The sequence below is a fragment of the Triturus cristatus genome, chromosome 11 (assembly GCF_964204655.1).
Source record: "Triturus cristatus chromosome 11, aTriCri1.1, whole genome shotgun sequence".
In the NCBI taxonomy this organism is placed as follows: domain Eukaryota; kingdom Metazoa; phylum Chordata; class Amphibia; order Caudata; family Salamandridae; genus Triturus; species Triturus cristatus.
This window is the reverse complement of record NC_140594.1, coordinates 363147020-363168991: the sequence shown is the minus strand read 5'-3', so window position 1 is coordinate 363168991 and position 21972 is coordinate 363147020. Positions and strand designations below refer to the sequence as shown.

Below are 21972 nucleotides of genomic sequence, written 5' to 3'. Positions count from 1 at the left end.
ATGCGTTTAACATGCATGTTTGTACATAGGGTCGACGACGTTTCGATCTATTCAAACAATACATAGATCATCATCAGGACTAGAGAATACACAAGCCTGAGAGTGCAATTCCAGAATCGGAGACGAACAATTCCCGTTTACTTATTAAACCAGATCCGAATAAGGAAGTAGGTTCGGGGGTCCAGCGGCCAGGAGAATTTCTCAATTTGTGGCAGGCCTGAAAACACTTGTTCGTCGCGGCGTGTAGAAGGAGCTGTAAGAATATTCAGCTTCCGGGTAAAGCGGCTTGACAATCCAAGGTCCGCCAGAAAGCGCAGTTCACTCGCTTTCTGGCGGACCTTGGATTGTCAAGCCGCTTTACCCGGAAGCTGAATATTCTTACAGCTCCTTCTACACGCCGCGACGAACAAGTGTTTTCAGGCCTGCCACAAATTGAGAAATTCTCCTGGCCGCTGGACCCCCGAACCTACTTCCTTATTCGGATCTGGTTTAATAAGTAAACGGGAATTGTTCGTCTCCGATTCTGGAATTGCACTCTCAGGCTTGTGTATTCTCTAGTCCTGATGATGATCTATGTATTGTTTGAATAGATCGAAACGTCATCGACCCTATGTACAAACATGCATGTTAAACGCATATGTTAAAATTGTGCATGACATTGTACTATCGTGAAAGCTTGCCCTTGAATCTCGTATTGGCTATAAGCTTCTCTCTTCAGCCTGATAAATGTCTTATATGTTTGATTGTTTGTACTCTTTGTTAAGTGTTGAAGGACGCAGGACTGTGTCCCACTCTACATTCTAACGTATGTCAATATTATCTGTCTTTCTTGATCATTAAAACCTCAATGTCCGGCTGGGCATTGTATAATTATATAGAGCCGATTCTGGTCTATATTTATCCCATATTGTATTGCTTTTGAAGGACCTTCTGTTTTTCAAACTAGTAAGTACCCTAGGTCCTTCCTACCTCACGGGTTCCCCTTGTTAAGTATAAATATTGATTTTTTATTAAGCATCTTATACTGGAAATGAACATAAGCGGACTCCCAGAGCTCATTACATGGGGGGCTTAAACTCTCCAGGAATACAGGGGCGGGGATGGCAAGTGAGATGATACAAAACTGGCAACACAGAATTATAGATGGGTGACTATTAACAACAGAAATGCTTTTCATAGGGGTTTTTAGAGAAATCATAGACAAAGAGAGACTGAAGCTTGAGTTGTCTTTAATGTCACTCAGAACCGCAGGTGTTTTTCACCTCTCTGAAGCCAACAGACAGTGCAATCCATATCACCGCAACAATCTGACATTATAAAAGATTTCTCCAGCTGGAGCCTTTATCTGAGGACTAAGATCGTTGTGCATTAGTAACACCTCCAAGATTTCTATCGTATGGAAATCAGTCAAAAAATCAGGCCAATACTCAGTGGGTAATAGATAAGTCCCATATCAACAAAAAAACAACCTTTTTCAACAGAATGTGAGTGAAGAGTAATTAAGGTTAAAGGTGATAATCACACATTGTGTTGCTTTATTTGTAATAGAAATCTTTATCTTGTTGGATGGTTACATGGGTTTTGGTTTATCTTGACTCGGTAGATCAGCTAACCCAAGTTTCGCCCTAAGGTTCTGGAAATCCTAGGGCATTTTCAAGGCTGAAAAGTGATGTAAAAATGTAACCAAAAGAGAGTATTAAACTACAGAAACCTCACCCCCTCCCGCTTAGTGCCATATCCGCACCCATTTCGTGGCACTGCGTGATTCATGCCCGCCTTCGCTTCTGTTCCCCTTTTTTTTCTCCAGCGACTTTACTGTGACCCCGCATATACTTTGATGACCCTTGTCAGGTAACTATCTGTTAAATTATTACCGTGTATCTACAATGAAGCACTCTTCGGCTATTATCCGTCCTTGTTTGACCTCTACCACCCCCCATACTTTTTCAAAATTCAACTCTACAACTGCCATCGTACCCAGACATTGGCTTTATACCTTCATATTTTTATCTATGTGTAATTTATTGCTCAAATTACCCAAAGATACTTAGAGACTACAAGCAACAGTGTGTTCTACACAAGTAAATGATTCTAATTTTCATTTTCGACAGCTACCTTGAAGTGTGGTACTCAATGAGAGTCACATTCGTACACAGCTCTTCAGCCTTGAAAACACCCCAGGCTTTCCAGCCCTTAGGGTGAAACATGTCTTGGCTGATCTACAGAGTTACGAAAAACTGCAATCAAAGTGAACAGACAACAGGTAAAGATTTGCATGTGAACATATACATAAGAACAATAAAGCAACTACTAAACAGTAAGGGTAGTGCTTGTAAATTATAGCAAAAGTTACAATGTGTGTAATTATCATCGTTAAATGTGTGCACCCTACACTCTCACTCTCTTTGTTGAACATAAATAGATGGGACAGGGGGGCCTTACTCATGTTCACACAACTGTATTTGGCACCCGGGTTAACTACTTAATTCTGATTCACTTATAACTTTCGCTACGTTTTTAGAGCATGTACTAAATTTAACATACATTCTGCATGTTTAACATACTAAATCCATTTTCTGTTTCATTCAAATCAGTAAAGGGGGACCCTGTCAAAAGGGGAGTTAAAAGTGAGAGTCAATTTGCTAATAACAATTGAATTGTTTGACTTAGCTGCAAAATATTTGGCAAACATTGAGTAGCCTTAGGTTTCTATTGGTATGCCAAGTTTCTTCTAGATCCATTAAGGGGCAAAGTTAAAAGAGGGCAAAATATTTCTCTAGCCAATAACTCTGGAACTGTTCATCAAATTTGCAGAAAAGTTACCATGCATTAGTTGTTAAGTTTTGGCATGTAAAGTTTCATGAGGATCTTGGTTGGTGAAAAAGGTGAAAGCATGGGGGTCAAAAAATTAGTGTTTTCAGTGTTAAGTGCCATAAGAAAAGTTACTGATTTACCGCAAACCGGGCATAAAAATAAAACCTTACTCAGATATGTCCCTTTGTGCTACTTGGTGTGAATCCCCTCAGTAGGTTTTGAGACATTAGCATTAAAAAGATGTTGGATGAGTTTTGAAGCATTCATTCATGGAGGCTCTGCATTGGGTACAACACCTGCTGCACATGGTTGAAGGCTGTGCGCAGTGGGGGTTGGGCACATACAGGGTTGAGTACAGCACCTGGCCTGGCACACCAGCCATGTATAACATGGCTTGCACACCAAGTGAAATGCTGAGGATATAAATACCATGAATCTGTGTTGGCTATGGCAAAGATGTTCAAACACATCATCAAGAAGGCCCCGGAGTACTATTGCCAGTTCCTGTTTGTTAAGTTACTGTAGATTTTGTTCTACAGGATGGTAAGCAGGTCTAGGGAGGAATTATGATGTTTCTTAAAAATCCATTCCAGATGTTATTGGTGGAACTCCCACTCGTGGCAGACCAACAGGGACAGGGTATTCGTTTTCAAACCTAGGTTGATGTTTTACAGAGATATCCACTTTGTTTGCTATTGTCCAGTCCCAAAATAAATATTCATCTTCTGACAGGGTGCGGACCTAGTGCCCCCTTGTTTAGCTATGTGATACATGGAGACTGTGATGTTGATTCTGATCATTATGGCTTATTTCACCAGCCCCTGCAGGTAACCTTGCTGACCCAGCCACATGGCCCGTAGCCACTGACGTGGAGGAGTTTGTCTTCCTCCATCCATCAACCTCTTGAGGAATGCTCCAGCATGTGAGACCTCAAACGTCTCACATGTCATGTCATGATAATTCTGATTGTTGTAATTTTAAATGGAAGACCTGTGTTGTGGTTATTGGTAATCTCTACCACAACAGAGTTTGATTGGGGGGGGGGGGGAGTGGCAAGCAGCCGAAGATGGTGGACGCATGAGCGAAGAGCTCCGTACCAGCCTGTCTTTTATCCACAAAATAGAGTGGCACAGCCCAGCCTGAGTGGCCGCAAGTGGTGGGCTCGATGCCGGGAGCCGAGGCGGCGGTCCCCGCTGTGGTTCCGGGCTGGTGACCTCGCCCACTGTCGTAGAGAGAACCGAATGATCAGCGGAGCCCTGAGCCCCAGGCTCGAATACTGAAGTGGGGCTGAGAATGCCAGAGCTGGCCTGCTGCGGCGGCGGTGCGGCTGCGAGGCCCGGACTTGAAGTGGTGAATCTCTTAAGATGGAGGACCTTGGGTGCCGGTCCAGTGTGAGGCCTGCATGGCGAGGCCTGCAGTGCAGCTGTGAGATAGCAGTGTCGAGGTGAAGAAACACTGGCAGACCCCGAGCGGCAGTAGCGCCGCATAAATCCGAGATGGTGAGTGGAGGCCAAGAGAGGACTGGGTTCCTCGTCTGAGGTATACCCACGGCCCTGCTGACCCCCGAGTGTGAAGTGGAGCCCCGAGCTTGAAGGACCAGCCGAACGTGGCACGGCGCGGCAGAACCTAGGCACTGCTTCTGGTCAGAGGAGGGCTGGCGTTCCCTGAAGCTTGCATGGCGTGGCCTACACACCAGCAGTGAAGCGGTTGCACCGAGACAAAGAGCACCGGCAGACCCAGAGCGTATTACGGGGCAGCGGTGAGGGCAGCTGAGACAGGACTGGGTTTGAAAGGGAGATCGGGTGGAGCGAGACTGACCGGCAACTGTCTTGGGAGGAAGGCCCAGGTGCGATGCAAGGAACCGGCTGACGGAAGAGCTATGAGCAACAGGGGCAGGTGAGTGACAGCTGGGGGCCTGAGATCCCAACTGAGGCAAGGTCCCAGTCACGGCCGACAGCCAGAAGGGGACCACGTCCAGGAACGGCCAGAACTGAAAGTGCAGCTGAGTGAGGTGTGGCTGAGCGGCCCGTGATACGGCGGGAGAGGTCTAGGTGGACAACTGCCACGCGGAGGCTGGATCCCCTCCCTGCGCAAGACTGTGAGGATGGGACAACCATGGGGGAAGCAGGCTGGGAATTCCCCAGACCAGAGGAAGGCCAACAGGTACAAGGCGCGGGGTAGCCCTGAGCCTCGGCCACGACCGGTTCCTATCCAGCAGCAACGGTCCCAAATCTTGAAGGCCATTTCCGATATGAAGGCCACACTTCAACAAGACATAAGCACGGTATCGGTGGGCTTTGGCCTCCTTTGTGGGGAACACCAAAACTTAATGAGAGGGTGAAAGTGGTGGAATCTGGGTTTGAGGAAATATTGCCTGCGCACAGGGCCCTCTCACAGCAAGTAGCGGAACTAACAGACAGGGTCCATACATTGGAAAGGCGGGAAGAAGACGGAGAAGGATCGCTGCCGCCGCAATAATATACGGATTCTTGGTCTGCTGGAGGGGATTGAAAAGGGCAATATGGCGGCACACCCAGGGCCGTGGCTCAGAGATGTGGTGGCCCCTGGAGCGCTGACGCAGTTCTTTACACTGGAAAGGGCGCACCATGTTCCAGCTTGCCCGCTGTCGCTGGGCCGCCCCCGAGACCGGTGGTAGCAAGTCCGCTGCACTATAGGGACAGAGACATGATTTTGCAGAAAATGGTCACTTGGCGAGCATTCACTGGAGTGCCGGAAACTAACTGTTGGTGTCCTTTTAACACGCCGGACACTGACACGGCAAAGTTACTTAGGCCCTTAGGTTCCTTGACGACTGTGGGCTATTACCCACTGTACTACAATGTGTGAGGTAGGTTTCCCTCCCCACTATGTGTAGATAGTATCTTTCTCGGGTCGTGATGAATTGCCAATGATGCTTATGACAAAAAAGGCAAGAAACATGTCGAACCTATTGAGAGTAGGGTATAGACATCTAGACACATAGCTCCTAGATATCCACCGCTCCATATTTTTAATCAGGCAGTTTACCTTCCAAAATAAAGTCAGTTCTAGGACTAACTGACCTGTTTTAACCACCCTTTTGTCTTTACTTACACAACATCTACACCAACTAGGCCCCTCACCCCTACTGCACCAAACGGCAGGAACAAAAGATCTCCGATAAAGAGCCCCATATTGGGTGCCCATCGGGCATTGCAGCGCCGGCCCGACGAGGAGCAGGCCCATATGATGAAGCATGACACCTAGCTGGCTGGGTGTGTAAGGGCCCTAGTTCCAAAGAGGGGCTTCCCCCCTCGCCTCCCATTGCAGGGTACACATCTTGACCCTGTCCACAAAACCTAGTGTACAGCTGCTTCTGTGTATCTACACGCCCTTAGGAACTGCCTCTTCTTTGTACCTTTGTGATAAATAACACTAAAATCTCCATGCTTCCGGGTTACACGCTGGAGGTCCAACGGAAGCGGGCCTCATACATTGAAGTTACGAAGGCGCTCAGGAAGGAAGGCATCCAGTACTCCCTCATGTTTCTGGCCAAGCTCCGCATTGTGGTAGATGGCAAGACCCACTTTTTCGAGGACCCCCAAATGGCCTCGGACTGGATTGAGGCTTACCACATGAAGAAACCGGGGCCGATGCCGAAATCCCAGAAAGCAACAAGGGACAGGGGTCCCAGGAAACGCTCCCAGAGGTGATCTGAACATGTAGGGGTGAAGAAACCAAACTCTTCACAGACTGAGTTGGTGGCGGTGGAGATCGCCTGGAAAAGAGGCTCCACATCAGAACAGGAATCAAGTTCCACGAAAAGGAACTGGGGGCTCGAAATCTGATTCTTCCGACAAGAACAGCCTGGAGCTGCAGATGACATTATATAACAGGGGCTTGCCAGTCGGGGCTGTGATAGGATCGGGCCAGTGCAGGAGGCTCTGCAGTAGGCCACAATTTGTTCTGTTCTTTTACAGCTCACAATAGAGCAAATAAGCTTGTGAAGTCATGACCTCCCTGGAGGCCTTCACTGTGTTTGGTTTGGGCCTTTATTGCTTTGTATTTAAGTACACTTGGAGTTTGGGCAGATGGCCGTTGCCAGGATGCCCTGGGGACAGGGAGTTGTTCTAAGCTGGGGATCTTTATGATTAAGTAGCTGTGTCTCTCATGCATGCGGGGATGTCTCATTAATAAATCCTGGTGACTCGGGGGGGGCAGTTCCTGAGAGTGGTGGGGTGTTGAAACATACAGAAAGGCATTGGCACAACAGGAAGTGAAGCTACTCACGTGGAAAAGCAGGGGAATGGGAGCCATGTCTAAACGTTATAACATTTACAATGATTTAAAACGCAGAGGAGTGCAAATCGCATTCTTACAAGAGACACATTTGGTTCAGGGGGAGGTGGGGAGGTTGAGGAGACGATGGAGGGGGCAAATCTTTGCCACTGATATTCAGCGTATATGCCCGAGGGGTGCTGATAAGGATACGGACAAGGGTCCCCTTTGAAGCAACACGCATATTAACTGATAAAGAAGGAAGATATGCGCTAGCGGCGGGGAGATTACTAGGTCAGGAGGTTACGCTATGTTGCTGCTATCCCCCCAATCATGATCAATTGGCATACTTGACCTCCCTCGCTGCGCATATAGCGAATATAGCAGCAAAAAACAAAACTTGATGCGGCGGAATTGATAAAAAATAATGATAATTTCTAAACCTGTAGGAAACCTTAATTAATCCCTCAAGGGAGAAATATTCTCTTCAAACCATTTATCTTATTGGAAAAGCACTCACACCAGTCTGATATCCAGATATTTGTCTCTATGCATATATTTGTCAAAAAGCACATCAAATATCTACATCTACATATGAAAAAGTGATACAAAAAAATTGATACAAAACAATTATGTACATATACATTTAACATACGTAAACAATCATATAGTGTCTTCTGTCTCACAAACAGAATCCTTGTTGCTCGAATTTCTTAAGGGGCTGCGATAAACAATTTTTTTACTAACTATGGTTCGCAACCCATATCGTCAAGGTAGCCCTTGTGCCAACACCAATCAGGGGAGTAATAAGTCTCAACCCCTTTCTATATTAGAAGGTGTTGTGAACTTCCTTTTTATAAGAGTCAAAATTGTAAGGGCTTCTTTCATCTATCAGGTCGACGCATTTCAGCCCATTTCTTCTGGGCCTCATCAGAACTAGGGGCACAAAGGAAACCTCTGCGACTCGCCGATAGTGCAACATCAATCGGGACACAATAAGCGACACCGGGAATGCAGGACTACTCTGGAGGGAGCATATTTTCGGATGGGCAGTAATCAAATAGGCGCTCTTTCACCGGTCCGAGGAAGAAGGTGCTTAGTGCAGCTCACCCAGCATCTTATTTTCTCCTCGGGGAGATCGGGACACTGAATTCAAAACTTGCGGGTCCTCTCTGTCCAATTGGTTTAGGCGCCAAACAGCTGTGAACAGATGCATTCTGGTGCTCTGAAGTTATTGGCGCTCTTACCCAATATATGGAATATTTAGACCGTACATTCTCAGACCACAGCCCATTGTTAATGTCCTACCGCTTACAAAGGCGTATACCCCCAATACCTACATGGAGACTCAACCCCATGACATTGGAAGATGAACCATTTGTGGAATCATTATGATCCACTATAAACACATACTTTACAGAAAACACAGATACTGCCTCCACAGCACTAGTAGATTAGGAGGCTTTTAAATTAGTGGTGAGGGGACACTGTATGGGGCAGACGACTGGAATACACAGAGAGCTCATGAAGATTGAGTGGAAAATGTGGCTACTGGACAATATGCAGGGTCCGGGGACTCAGCCGCGTGAGCAATTAATGACTAGACAGAAAGAATACGATGAGGTGCTAGAGAGGCTACGATCACATGACTATAGAACATACATGGACAGAGTGCAAAGTGAGGAAAGGACGGCTGGGCGTTTACTGGCATGAATCATCAGACCTGAGCCGCGGGGCTCTCTGATAACCCGTATAAACATCACTGAGGACAAGACTAAGTATGACCCAGATAGGATAAATGGAGCCTTTCAGGGATACTACGAACAGTTAAACACCGCCCGCAGGGTGCCTCACAGGTGGAGATTGCTGCGTTCCTGGCCCCTTTTGCTCTTAAGGTGGTGGATGAAGAGACTGTGGAGGAACTGGGGGGACCTATTACACTACAGGAGGTCAGGAGTGACATAGCCTTGATGGTTGGGGGTAAAACACCAGGCCCTGATGGCCTACCCGCTGAGGTTTTATGTGAAGTATGGAACTGGACTGGCCCCTCGCCTGGTAACCATGTATAATGAGGCCCTTCGACTGGGACATCTACCATCCTCCACAAGGTCTGCATTGCTGATACCGCTCCCCAAGACTGGGCGTCAAGAGGCTGGGGTGAGGGACCTCGGGCCCTTATCTATGCTCAACACTGACTTTAAGCTGCTGAGTAAAATATTAGCACTCAGACTAATCCACTACATGAAAATTTGGTTCATCCTGACCAAAATGGGTTTGTCCCCTTTCGTAATACATCATACAATCTACATAGACTGTACTCGGTGCTCTACCATTCAGAGGCCAGGAATTTACCACGGGCTGCGTCTCTCAGTAGACCTGGAGAAAGCATTTGGTAAGCTGGGATTACCTAATAGAAGTCATGCGGAAATTGGGGCTGGGGTTGGGCTGGCAGAAGTGGGTCCAATTGCTCTATACTTCCCCAACAGCAAGGGTTAAGATGGGTGGTACCATCTCTCCAGAGTACCCAATATCGCGCGGGACCCGACAGGCTGCCCTGTGTCCCCGCTTTTGTTTGCGTTAGCGGTGGAACCACGGGCTGAGCTTTTCCACAAAGGAGGAGACGGTCTGGGAATATAGTTGAATGGTAGAATATACGCAATTTCTTTATTTGCCGACGTCCTGTTGATTTATCTGGGTGATGCTGTAAAAAGGGCGGGCTCTGCCTTTTAACTATTGGAGAGATTTGGCTGCCTGTCGAGCCTTCGGGTTAATCACCATAAGACGCACTTGTTTCCGGTGGCTGGACCCCTCCCCAGACATGGGGATCTTCCGGTTGAGTATAACTGAACGCCCAGTTCCTTCGGTTATCTGGGCATTCAGATCTTTCATTAGTTGGAAGATATGAGAGAGGGTAACCTGGGCAGGGCAGTCCACTCACTGCACTCTAGCGTGGCCTTTTGGAGCTCGCTGTGGTTACCATTGATGGCTATAATCTCATGGACCAAGATGGTCATGCTGCCCTGCCTATTGTATTGTTTCACCAACTTACCAGTGATGATGCCCGCGGGTGGTTCAGGCCACTAGACGCGCTAGTACAAGACCTCATTTGGGCAGACGGGGATGCAGAATTGCATTACGGACCCTGGAACATCCAATGAGAGAGGGAGGACTGGGAGTACCAGATTTTGAATTTTATCAACTGGCCGCACAGTTGCAGTGGGTGGCGCAGTGGTTAGAGGGGGTGAACCAGGAGGGAATGTACCTAATGGAACCAGGACAACACCACGATTATTACTGGCCAAGCTGCTGAATACAGCTATAAGGGTGCCCTATACATCGACGCTACAGCCTTACAGTGCTGGAGAAGGTGCATGGTAAGGCTCCCGGCAGTACCGAGATATTCACCAACACTGCCATTGATAAGGTTTCCTTATGGAGCACCCCAGGCGATCTTGGGGGCAGAATAATTGGTGTTTAGGATGGAGGCAGGGATTGAAACAACGGGGGACTGTTTCCAAGACGAATGCTTACTCCCCTTTGCTGAACTGGTGGAGGGATATGGACTCTCTACTGGCCAGTTTCTCATGTATGAGGTGCTGGTGCGGGCATCTGAGAGGCTGTGGGGTGCATGAAGAGAGGAACCGACCACACGTGATGCTCCACTCTTTGATAACGCTGGGCAAAGGGGGCATCAAATAAAGTGGTTCTATGCATCACTTCTAGAAGTGTCCCTGTCCCCAATGCTAAGGGGGAAATGGGAGAGTTCCCTTGATAGGACACTCACTGATGCAGAATGGCGCCACGTACTAGAATCACCTAAGAAAATCTCTCGTAACACCTGTCTAAAATATCTACAATTTATTTACGTCCGCATGACGCATATGACTCCACACCGCATACAGGCTGCATTTGGAGGGTAACCTAGAGGATGCCCAAGGTGTAATCACCTAGACGCGGACTTCCTCCATATGACATGGAACTGCGCGCCCATACGAAAGTTCTGGGAAGCAGTGATGTCTAAGATTAATGGTACGTTAAATCATTCACTGGACCAATCAGTGGAGGCCTGCTTTCTAGGTCTGTATCCCAGACCACCTAAACGTAAAGTGGGGAGCCGATTTATTGATTTGTCCCTGGCCCAAGCTAAGAGGCCAATCACAATATTATGGACATCAGCCATGGGACCACAGATCGGTATTTGGACCCAGGAGGTATCTAGATGGGCAGCAGCTGAGGGTAGAGCCCTGAATAGAGAGGAGTTGAGGGGCCTGCATAGGCATCCAATTGCCGAAGCATGGAGAGATATCTTATTAAATTGGGACCACCCGAGCTGTTCTAATAGTGAAGAGGATGAAGGCAAGCCCCCCAAAGTGTAGGAGATTTAGAACACTGAGGCGGCGAGGGGAGGAGGTGTGACAACCGCCGGAGAGGAGACACCCTGGTCTCTAGCTCAGTACTCAGGTACTGGTTGTGTTGCCTGTTTTCTCCCCCTTCCCCGCTCCCCCCGTTTACCCCCCTCCCACCTCCCCTATTGCCACAGGCGACTGGAGTGACATGGGGACCTACCTGGCATCAATATATACTGGAGTTGCCCCACCCCTCTGGGAACACAATGGTACATCACCTCTACTCCGAGAGTAATAGAGACAGAGACACCTGCAAGCATTGATTGACAATGTTTTACTTGTTAAAGTTTAGTTGTTTTATTAGGAAAGGCTACTTAAGTCATGACGGAATAAGGGAATAGTCAATAGATTCCACATCACAAACTAGTGACCAGCAGGTCCCAGGGAGACAGTAATAAAGCATATAAGACACATCCTGGATAGATGAAGGGGGTACACCAAACAGATACAGATCACACTGGAGAACTGAGAAGGTCACAGCAACCATCGTTCTGGCTTATAGCTTCGCAATATGTTTCTTCCCTCTGATTATGAATGTATGGTAATAGAGATTGTCTGACGAGGGCCTGTTGCCCGACTGGGTAAAACGTAACCAAACTGTGCTCCACAACTATTGTACACTTAATTCTTGCTTACAAGTGTATAGATATGTATGATCACAAATGGCAATAAAAATATTGTCAACAAAAAAAAAATTAGCTTGATTCAGGTGGCAAGTGACTCAGAACAATGGACCAAGACCTTGCCATTTGTACCCACTGGAGTTCCAACTCCTGTTGGAAGAGTTCTAGGTGGCAGAATGGAATGAGTTATGTGCAGTAAGGCATGAGGCCCAGCAGTGACTTCTGACTGGAACTGTTCTGCGTCTGCAGATGTTTGCAGCCTGTAGCTTCACAATGTGTTTCACAGATGGAAGAGACCCACAAAGCTGTCTCTGAATAACTGCTGCCAGAAACTTGAGCCTATAGCAAAACTAGAAAATGTTCCCACCTTGAGGCCCAGCTGATGGAATAGGTTGACGCAAGTATTTGTGAAGGTTAAGGCTTCCTTCGTCAAGGGTGTTCCTGATGGAGCAAGGACTCGTAGAAAAGAGACTTGCTCGAAATGCCCCTTTCAACAACTCCACCACGAACCCCCTCATATCTCCTCCTTCTCTTCCTTCTTCCACGCCGAGGATTCTTACATTATTTCGTCTCTGCCTATTCTCAAGGTCTTCTAGCTTCCAGAGGACATCCAAAGCTGACTTCTCCTGTTTTTGTCTGAACTCCTGCAGCATCAGTACCTCCTCCTCCACCTTGCACGTTCTCTCTTCAACCTCATCAAGCCTTTTAGCCGCTTCTTCATACAAATTGTCAATTTTCGAAAGTGAAGACTGGATTCTTTTATTCGCATGCTTTGCCCTTTTACTCTCCTGACGAGCCTCACCCTGAAACTGCTTCAAAGTTGTGTAGAGCAGCTCAAACTTATCTGCATCCGTGCGTTCCTCGAATTGTCCTCCGATTTTTTCCTTGGTCGGATTCCCTCCAGAAGCCCCCTCATAGATTGGATACGAGGTAGATGGTGCCTCCCACACTAACCTCTTTGCGGTACCCCCTTGTGGTAGGTAGCCTGACTTTTTTGCTCTCCTACGTGGCCCACCCCTTACTCTGTTAGGAATTATCTTTGGCTTCGGTTTTGTAACTTGGGCTTTCCCTGTAGCAGAGGCCTTTCCCACCAAAACCTCTGACATCGCCGACATCTCCAAAGACTCAGAATCCGACTCCTCTGACCAACTGCCCACTGAGGTATCTGTGGATGAATCAGAGCTAGAGCTTGTATCCTCTGGCCCCCCATTCCTTTCATCCACCCCTGTGTAGAAACACTCGTCGCTATGCGAGCCCGTGGACCTTAATTGAGTTTCTCTCTTGCCTTTCTTTCCTGTGCGTGAGACTCTCCCAATCTCAGTCTTGCCCCTTGTTACTGGTTGTTTTAAACTAGGCATACGATTTTCATCATGAGCAGCGGAGCTACTCACATCTTGTGCTACTAAAAAATTTTCACTGGACTTATTGCCATCCTCTCCCCTTTGCTTCTCGAAAACAGCAAGCAGTGTGTTTTGAATTGTAGGTGCTACTCGATTCTCCGCACAATCTACATACACATGCTGGCTTTCATTTGTAGCGGATACCTCTACCTCTGTCTCCAGCTCCGCCTCCACGTTCTCCTCGTTTTTTCCACCACTTGAATTTAGTTGCCTCAAGCCGCTGCTCGATAAGCTCGTCTCCAAATCCAAAGTCGGACTTGCATCTAATTGGAAATTGGGCTCGCCAGATAGTTCTTCCGCAGCCCCGACAGCTGTTGGTCTCGGCATCCAATCCGTGAGCACATTGACTACGCGTGCGTCACTCCCGACACACCCATCAGCTCCGCCCACTCCTACAAGAGGAGTGTTGCCGAACGGCTCTGTAATTTCTATCAATGTAGGAACAGCTGCTGATGCTGGCGCCGGCGTACCTTCCACCGCTATCGTAGTTGTCTCTAGCGCCACGAAATGAGGTGTCGTCACCGCAGCCGCCGTCTCCACTGCCGGGATCTCTCCCAAAGCGTCTCCCTCGGTAAGCGTGATGATATTGACTGGAGCAGTTGCCGAGGTAAAGGATTCAAACAGTGTTGACTGGCGAAAGGAGCTGTCTTTCTGCCTCTGCTTTTCGCCAATCGTGCCACTAGTAGCCGCTCCTTTTCCCATTGCCTGCTTCCTGCACTCGGCCTCTCGGTCCTGCCTTCGCCTCTCGCTGGCTACCATGCGCTCCTCCTCCCGCAGTCTTGCAGTCTCTTTCCGCGCCTGTCCCTTCCGATAATTTTTAGCTCTTAGGTTAGCAGCCGGTATGTCAGAGTCACTCTCCGGCAGCTCCTGTTTTCCTGCGGCATCCTTCGCGCCCCTCTGCATTTTCGGAGCCATACTGCGTCCGTCACACCTGAAGTCCTTTCTAGTGCTCTGACGGTGATATGAGAGACGGTTGGTCACCAGTCTTATCAGCGCCGCCAACTTACTCCGTGCGGGCAGCTTCTCTCCTAGTCTAGCAACCAGCCATGATGTGAGTATATGCGGCTCCCATAGCATCTCTTCGATAACGATATCGTATCGCTCACTCACTCTTTCTTTCTTGAGCAATCAATCAGTCGGCCCGATCGGTCCAGTCAGTGCACTCTCCCTTAACCAGCATTATTTCAAGGGAAATCCACCAAATCCGCCAGATCCACCAGCACATCAGCACATTTTCAAACAGAGGGCTTCAGGAGCAAGGCCAGGGGTTGCTGCTTCCTACGGGCAGTCGGCGGCCATCTTGCCTTCGTCCTTTCCTCCCAAGCAGGTTTCTTTCAGTTGTAGTTGGGCATAGATTCCCTCTGGTTCAGAGGAAGAACAATGCAGGACCCAATTCGAGAGCCATATTAGTCTATGTCGGGAGCTACTTGCTGAGGGAAGAGATAATTGCGAAAGCCAAGCCAATGAAGAAGCGAACATATAAAGATATTTCTTTCTTTGCTCGCCCAGATTTTTGCCCCAAAACAGTGGAGAGAAGATGGCAAATGAGACAACTTATTACACCTTTCCAGAACATTGGATGTGAAGCGTATCTATTGTTCCCGTCACGTCTCAAGGTCATCGTCAATGGGCAGACTAGAGTGTTCTATTCAGAAATTGTGGCACAGGAATACTTAACCTTTCTTAAGGAGGAGAAGGGGCGAAGGGGAGAAAGGGAACAAAGCAGGCAAAATGATCGTGGTGCAGCCATTAGAAACACAGAGCGACTAACATAGTGTTGTTTTGTTACAGTATTGTAATGGTGTGAAGAAGAGATAGAAAATGAAATAAAAGGAATTGAGGGGAAGCTTAGACTTGGTTACAGCAACGTGACTAATCGCATCAGCAAAATGAAGACTTAAGAGGTAGGGGCACGGGCGGGCTGGGGTGTTTCCATGGAGGGCCGGCCGTCACACTTAGGTCGAGATCGACCTAATTGCCGGTATGGGGGGTGGGGAGGGAGGGGGAAGAGAGCGGGTTGGGGTATTCAGGGGGGGGCAGGGCACGGTACGTATTGGACAGGTGGAGGTAGAGAAAGTGAGGCAGAATGGGCAAGGAGGATCTAAGGAGAGGGTAAGAAAGGGGGTATTAGGGCAAGTAGATTTAGGTAACTTGGAAAAAGCGGATGCTGGGACACAGAGGGATGTTGTTCTAAGGGTGGCAAGCCAAGATGCAATGAAGGGTAATTTAAGGATAAGGAAAGAAAGGGGAGAGGTTTTGTGCAACGATATTTATGGGTTTTCATGGGTTTTAGGTGTGTAACGTGGAATGTGTGTGGCTTAAATGACGCACAAAAAAGAATGAGAATCTCTATTGCTCTAAGGCAAATGAATGTTGATTTGGTGTTTGTGCAGGAGACGCATATAATGGATACACAAGTATATTTGTTGAGTCAGCTGGGCTTCCACTTATTGGTGAGTTCCAAACAAGGGGTAAAGAAGAGAGGGGTCGCTATTCTTGCTAGAAATAGGTCTATTGGGGTTAGGAAGAAAGCGCAGGATCAGTGGGGAAGGTGGGCCATGGTAGAGTGCTTTTTGGATGGGGTATGGACTACACTTATATCAGTCTATGGGTCAACGGAAGATGACCCGGAAATTTTTCAATTTTTGGATGTGGAGATGGCTACCTGGGCCCCCAGAGTTATTATAGCTGGAGATTTTAACATCAATGGGGCAGATGGGCTAGGGCAAGGTTCTTTTGGTAAATATAAAGGAAGAAAGAAAAGAGTGAGCCGAGCGTTGGAAAACTTAATGGTTAATAATGCTTTAGTAGATGTTTGGGGGATAAAACGGGTGGTCGACAAGGGGTACACGTACTATTCGGCCCCGCATCAAGTGTGTGTTAGGTTGGATTACTTTCTGATCCCTAGTTCTGACGCAACGAATGTGCAGATAGATAAATTACCAAGGCTATTCAGTGATCACAACCCATTAATACTTACTTTTTTAAATAAACCAAATAAAACAAGTGAGAGACAGTGTAGCAATTGGACGTTTGAGAGGGGACTGTTAAAAAATGAGGCCTATGTAGAGCATATGGCCAGGTGGATTAAAGATTTCTTTCTGTTTAATAGAGGTAGTGCGCCAGCGGGAGTGGTTTGGGATGCCTTTAAGGCAGGAATTCGAGGTGAGACAATGAGTTTTAGCTCCTATAAACGGAAACAAGAACGCTTGAGGGGTGAGGAGGTAAGGGGAAAGCTGGTTTTGGCTGAGGCCGAATTGGAAGAATGTCTCCGGAATGGTATTCAAGTTGATAACGCATGGAATGAGTTACTGAAAGTGAAAGGCGAGGCTGAAAGGGACGTGGCTATTAAAGCAGCAGAGTTGCTCACAGCTAAAAGGGAGAAGTGTTATGAGTGTAGTGAAGCCGTAGGTAGGCACCTTGCGGTGCGGGCAAGGCAACAGGAGGCTGTTGGAACAATAAGGGAGATTAGGGATACGGTGGGTAGGTTACATTCGGATTCAGAGGAAATCCGGGACGTATTTAGGAGTTTTTATGAAAAGTTATATACTGAGGATCTCGGAGAATTTAACAACTGGGCTTTTAATGAGTACTTTGAAGGGTTGCCAGGGGTAGTACTAGAGGAGGATGCAGCAGAGCGCTTAGAGGGGTCATTGCAAGTAGAGGATATAAAAGAAGCAGTCTGGAAATTGCCGGCAGGCAAGGCAGCAGGACCGGACCAAATCCCTGTAGAATTTTATCGGGTCTTTTGGGGGGCATTAAAGGAGGGTATTACTGACACAATGCAGCAGGCGCAAATAGGATCCTCAATCCCTGCATCATGGGGGGGTGCGGTAATTGTATTAATATTGAAAAAAGGGAAACCCCCGGAGGAGCCTGGATCTTACAGACCGATTACTTTAATGAATTCCGACGCAAAAGTGTTTTCTAAGGTGTTGGCTACAAGGCTTGCAGGAGTGATTACGGATATTGTGAGTAGAATGCAGCATGGTTTCATTCCAGAAAGGGGGACAACTCACCATATACGTAAAGTGATCACGTTATTTGATACTATGGAAGTTTCAGGGGACCCGATGGCTGTTATGCTATTGGATGCGGAAAAGGCATTTGATCGGGTCTCCTGGGGCTATCTATGGGGGGCTATGGAAAGGGTCGGTATAAAACAGGGATTCATCAAGTCAATCAAAGCCTTGTACTTAAATCCTGCTGCTGCTATCCGGGTCAATGCAGGTTATACAAGTCAATTTCAAATAAGTCGTGGAACTAGGCAGGGGTGTCCCTGCTCGCCTCTGCTGTTTGCCATTTATATGGACCCATTTATTCGTCGTATTGAGGTATGTGGGTTGGTTAGCGCTCTCCCTACTTTAACTGGTCAGTGTAAAGTGTTAGCTTATGCTGACGATGTGGCTGTCATTACACCAGTACCAACGGAGTCTATTAATCAAATTGAACTTGAGGCAACAAAATTTGGTTATATTTCGGGATATAAGTTGAACGTGGGAAAGACACAAATAATTAAAAATCGTTTTGCGATCTGCACTGATAATCGTGTCACTCACTCAGGTATATATTTAGGGATTTTGATTTCGGCTGATTTGGATGTATTAGTGGAAAGGAATATTGCTCCATTAATTGGTAAAATTCAAAAAGACCTGGATAGACTGGAGAATTTGCACCTGAGCCTAGTGGGGAGAACAAACGTAATTAAAATGTTAATTCTCCCTAAGTTTTTATATTTATTCAGGGCAATTCCTCTTTTGTTTGATGCTAGGTGGTTTAAAAAGATAGAACATATGTTTAATAGATTTATTTGGGGGAAAGGGAAGACAAGAAGGGCACTTAGATTTATGACACTGCCAAAGGAAAGGGGAGGGTGGGCAGTGCCCGACCTAAAACTGTATTATTGGGCCGCAATGTTCCAAAACATGTTAGGGTTGGTGGGGGGTGCTGAGGCTGAAGGGGGTAGCGATCTAGGTACGGGTGCAATATACGGTCTGGTTTTGGGCAGGGAGGCTGAAAATGTGTTTTAGAAATTCACGGAGCCCAGCTACTACAAGCGCACTAAATTTAAGACTATCATGGCAGCTTTTGCAGTCTGGAAAGCATTTCGGAAAAGGGCAGGCTTGGGAAGGTTTAACCGCTATACTAGGCTCAATGATAATCCTAATCTTCCTCAAGAGATTTTTGCTGACTCAGTGTTCGCAGAGTGGGTAGCTAAGGGGGTGAGGAGCATAGGGGATGTTATGGGGGATTCAGGTATTTGTCAATATATCGAGCTCCAGAATAGGTATAATTTGCAAAATAATCATTTTTTTAAGTTTCTGCAAATTAGGAGCTTTTTGGCGAATAAAATAGGTGGATCTTCGGGGTTTGATAAGGATCTGGTAATGGAAGCGATTCGGATAGGGAAAGATTGTTCGATTAAACGATTTTATTACGAATTAATGAAGGGAAAGCAGGACGACCTACTGAAGTGGAGCGACAAGTGGAAGGATAGTCTGAGTGTTAGTCAGGGTTGTTTTGAACTTTCCCTGGAAGAGGGGCATAGGCTCCTGCGCTCTGCACCACTGCAGGCACAGCATTATAAAACGATATATCGCTTGTATTATACCCCACTCAAAATAGCCCAATGGGGAGGAACTTTAGGAACAAAATGCTTTAGATGTGGAAGTGACGTAGCAGACCTAGAACATGTGTTTGCTACGTGCCCTCACTTAGGTATGCTGAAGAAAGAAGTTGAGAACTTCATAATGACTGTTTTAGGAATAAATGCCTTTTCGTTAACTCCCCCAATTATTTTGTTAGGCATAAATGAGGAGGAAGGAGGGATGCAGTCAGGGGGAGAGTTTTTGTTTGTAGCCGCTGCAGTTTATAGATTGTGCTTGGCCACGGCCTGGCTTAATCCTTTACCGCCCACGTATCATCAATGGCTTGCTAAACTACTTTTTGTGTATCACCTCGAGAAGGAGATATATGCTAGGAAAGGCAAAAAAGGGAGGAAATTGGGCAGGATAATCTGGGATCCTATCACTAGGTGGAAAGAAGGGAATTTCTAATTTAGATTAATGAAGTAAATAGGCCAGCTAACTATGTTTATTATGTTTATTATCTATGCTTTGTTTTCCTTGTTGCCTAGAAGCCGCACAGTTTGTAATGCGTTAGAGAGGGGGATAGTAGGTTCTGTAACTAATGATTGGATTTTTCTCTTGACCTATTGTACTTACCCTTTACTGAATGCCTTTCTGCCGCTATTTTTCTTTTTTTTTTTTTTTTGAACTGTTTTTTTTATCTGTGATAACGTACTGTGCCCTGTATATAAAAATGTCAAAATACCTAATAAAAAAAAAAAAAAAAAAGAAAAAAAAAAGAAAAGAGACTTGCTCGAAAGCAATCCGCTCCTTTAACTCACTAACAAGTTATTACATTTGTCTTGTGTAAAACTAATACGCGCCACATGAATATGCGGGTTAGTGAAACTTACTTATGTGTTTACTAACGTGAATAACATGAACGAAGGACTAAAACCGCTCTAAACTGGAAATCTTTACTGCGCAAGTGCCAACTGCATCTACGCAGTATGACGAGCTGACACTTGGAGGGAAATTCTTGCGCATGAGCAGAAGGCACTAAAATGGAGTCTTGAAGATTTGCGTGCATGGCATGTGCTTAGCTAACGCGAAAACAAGCTATTCTACTAACGCGGGGAAAGTATTAATAAGTAAAGGGGAATAGAGTAGAGGTGGGTGGTATACAGTGTGACCACTTTATTTGTGACATTAATATTTGTTTTTCTGACTTTATCACTAGTGTGCATTTGGGTCTCTCGTATATAACTGAAGTAAGCTGAGTAAGAGAAAGACTGCGCATGTCTATTTGAATGAAGCCATGAAGGTCAATGACAGAACACTTGAACGGAAGCCAATTTGAGTGCCATACCCTGGGAACGGATGGTGAAAAGTTCAACGAAGAAGAAGTCTTATTCAAATTGTTATAAATTTGTTTCTAGTAAAACATGAATGCGTGTGAGAAAATAAAACTATGAATAAAAATTAAGGGGATGGGTTTCCGAACAATGGTTAAATAGAATTTAATGTCATGTAAGCATGGTGTGATGATCTTCCCCCCTTGCCTGACCAATTAGATTTAGTATTTTTACGATATTGAAACTTTAGTGGGTGGACCATGAAAAACAAAAGGTATAATTGAGATAGCTTTAGAAAAGTTAGTTTGAGCGGAGAGAACCATATGTAGCAGAGCTCGGGATGCTGTCTGTGTAGCAGGAGATGCTGTTGCTGGGAGAGATGCTGTGAGATGCTGATGAAGAACCGAATGCAGAACCTGAAGCAGAACTTTCTATCCTAACTTAATTGGGTTAGATCAGAAGATCGCGGAAGAATCTCGAGGAGGAAGAGAGTGTCAGAGAGGTGTGCGGCACAAGCGTCGGTATTCTAGAAAGGTCTACTATCCTGTCCTGAATCCTGTCCAAAAGTCTTTGTCGCCTGACCTATCCCAGGGGACCCTTACCAGCTCCTTGGCCAGGGGGTTGGTCCGTAGTATGTGTTTTGATGATTAATCAATAGAATTTTTTCTCCTACGAATGATGGTGAATGTACTGTGTTTTTGAAGTGGTTCACATGCAATTAATTTAGATAAAGATTTAAAACTTTCCTGAATCTGTGGTTATTTACTTCAAGGTATAGAGAAGTTAGAATTAAGTTAATTATTATCATCAACTAGTTCAACTAATAGTCCATCGACCAGAGGAAAGAACTTTTTGATCAGTGAAAGGTTAGTTAGGATGAATGAATAACTAATCTTAGATATTGTGAAAACATATATAAACTTTGACTCCAGCGGTTTACTCAATTGTGTGTGTATGTGTTTATGGGCCCAGGTGAGTATATGGTAGTAGAGTATCTGTTGTTGGTACGCTGCTGGATCAGTTTTCTGGTAGCAGAGTTATGGTTATTATTGACTAGTTTGGTGATAAATATTGATTATTGATTTATGTTTAACAAAAGAGTTAGCGTCATGTTTTATGTCATCCAGAATCCCGGGAAAATGAATAGCGGGTGGTGACAGAAGACACACTGCAGGGAGGTTACTCGCCTGTTGGAATAATACTGAGAAGCCACGTAGGGCTGGCAGTATTAAACTAGGGACTATTTCGTATAAAAGTTGAGAGTGAGTGATAGCAGAAGGTTCGCTGATGAAACTTTGGTCTTATTTCCTAGTAAGGGTACACTGAAGGAGTAACAGGTTCTCTCGAGCTTGGACGAAGGGTAAATAGAGTTGTTTACTCGCAGTATAAGAGGAGTGATTCTGAAAACTCCAGAGTAAGTTGGAATCTATCCTTTGTTTAGTGGAACAGACAGAGTAGCGAATGTTTTTATGTTGTTATTAACAAAGAATTTAATGAAATGTATTATGAAATAAGTTTTTGTATTACCTTGTGAAGGGAGGGTCAGTCGC

The 21972-nt window shown here is 46.1% G+C and overlaps 1 protein-coding gene across 2 annotated transcripts in view; it reads right to left on the bottom strand.

Annotated features, from left to right (window-relative positions):
- OSBP2 (oxysterol binding protein 2) overlaps positions 1–21972 on the bottom strand; it is a 1376304-nt gene that overhangs the window by 5837 nt on the left and 1348495 nt on the right. The window lies entirely within an intron of this gene.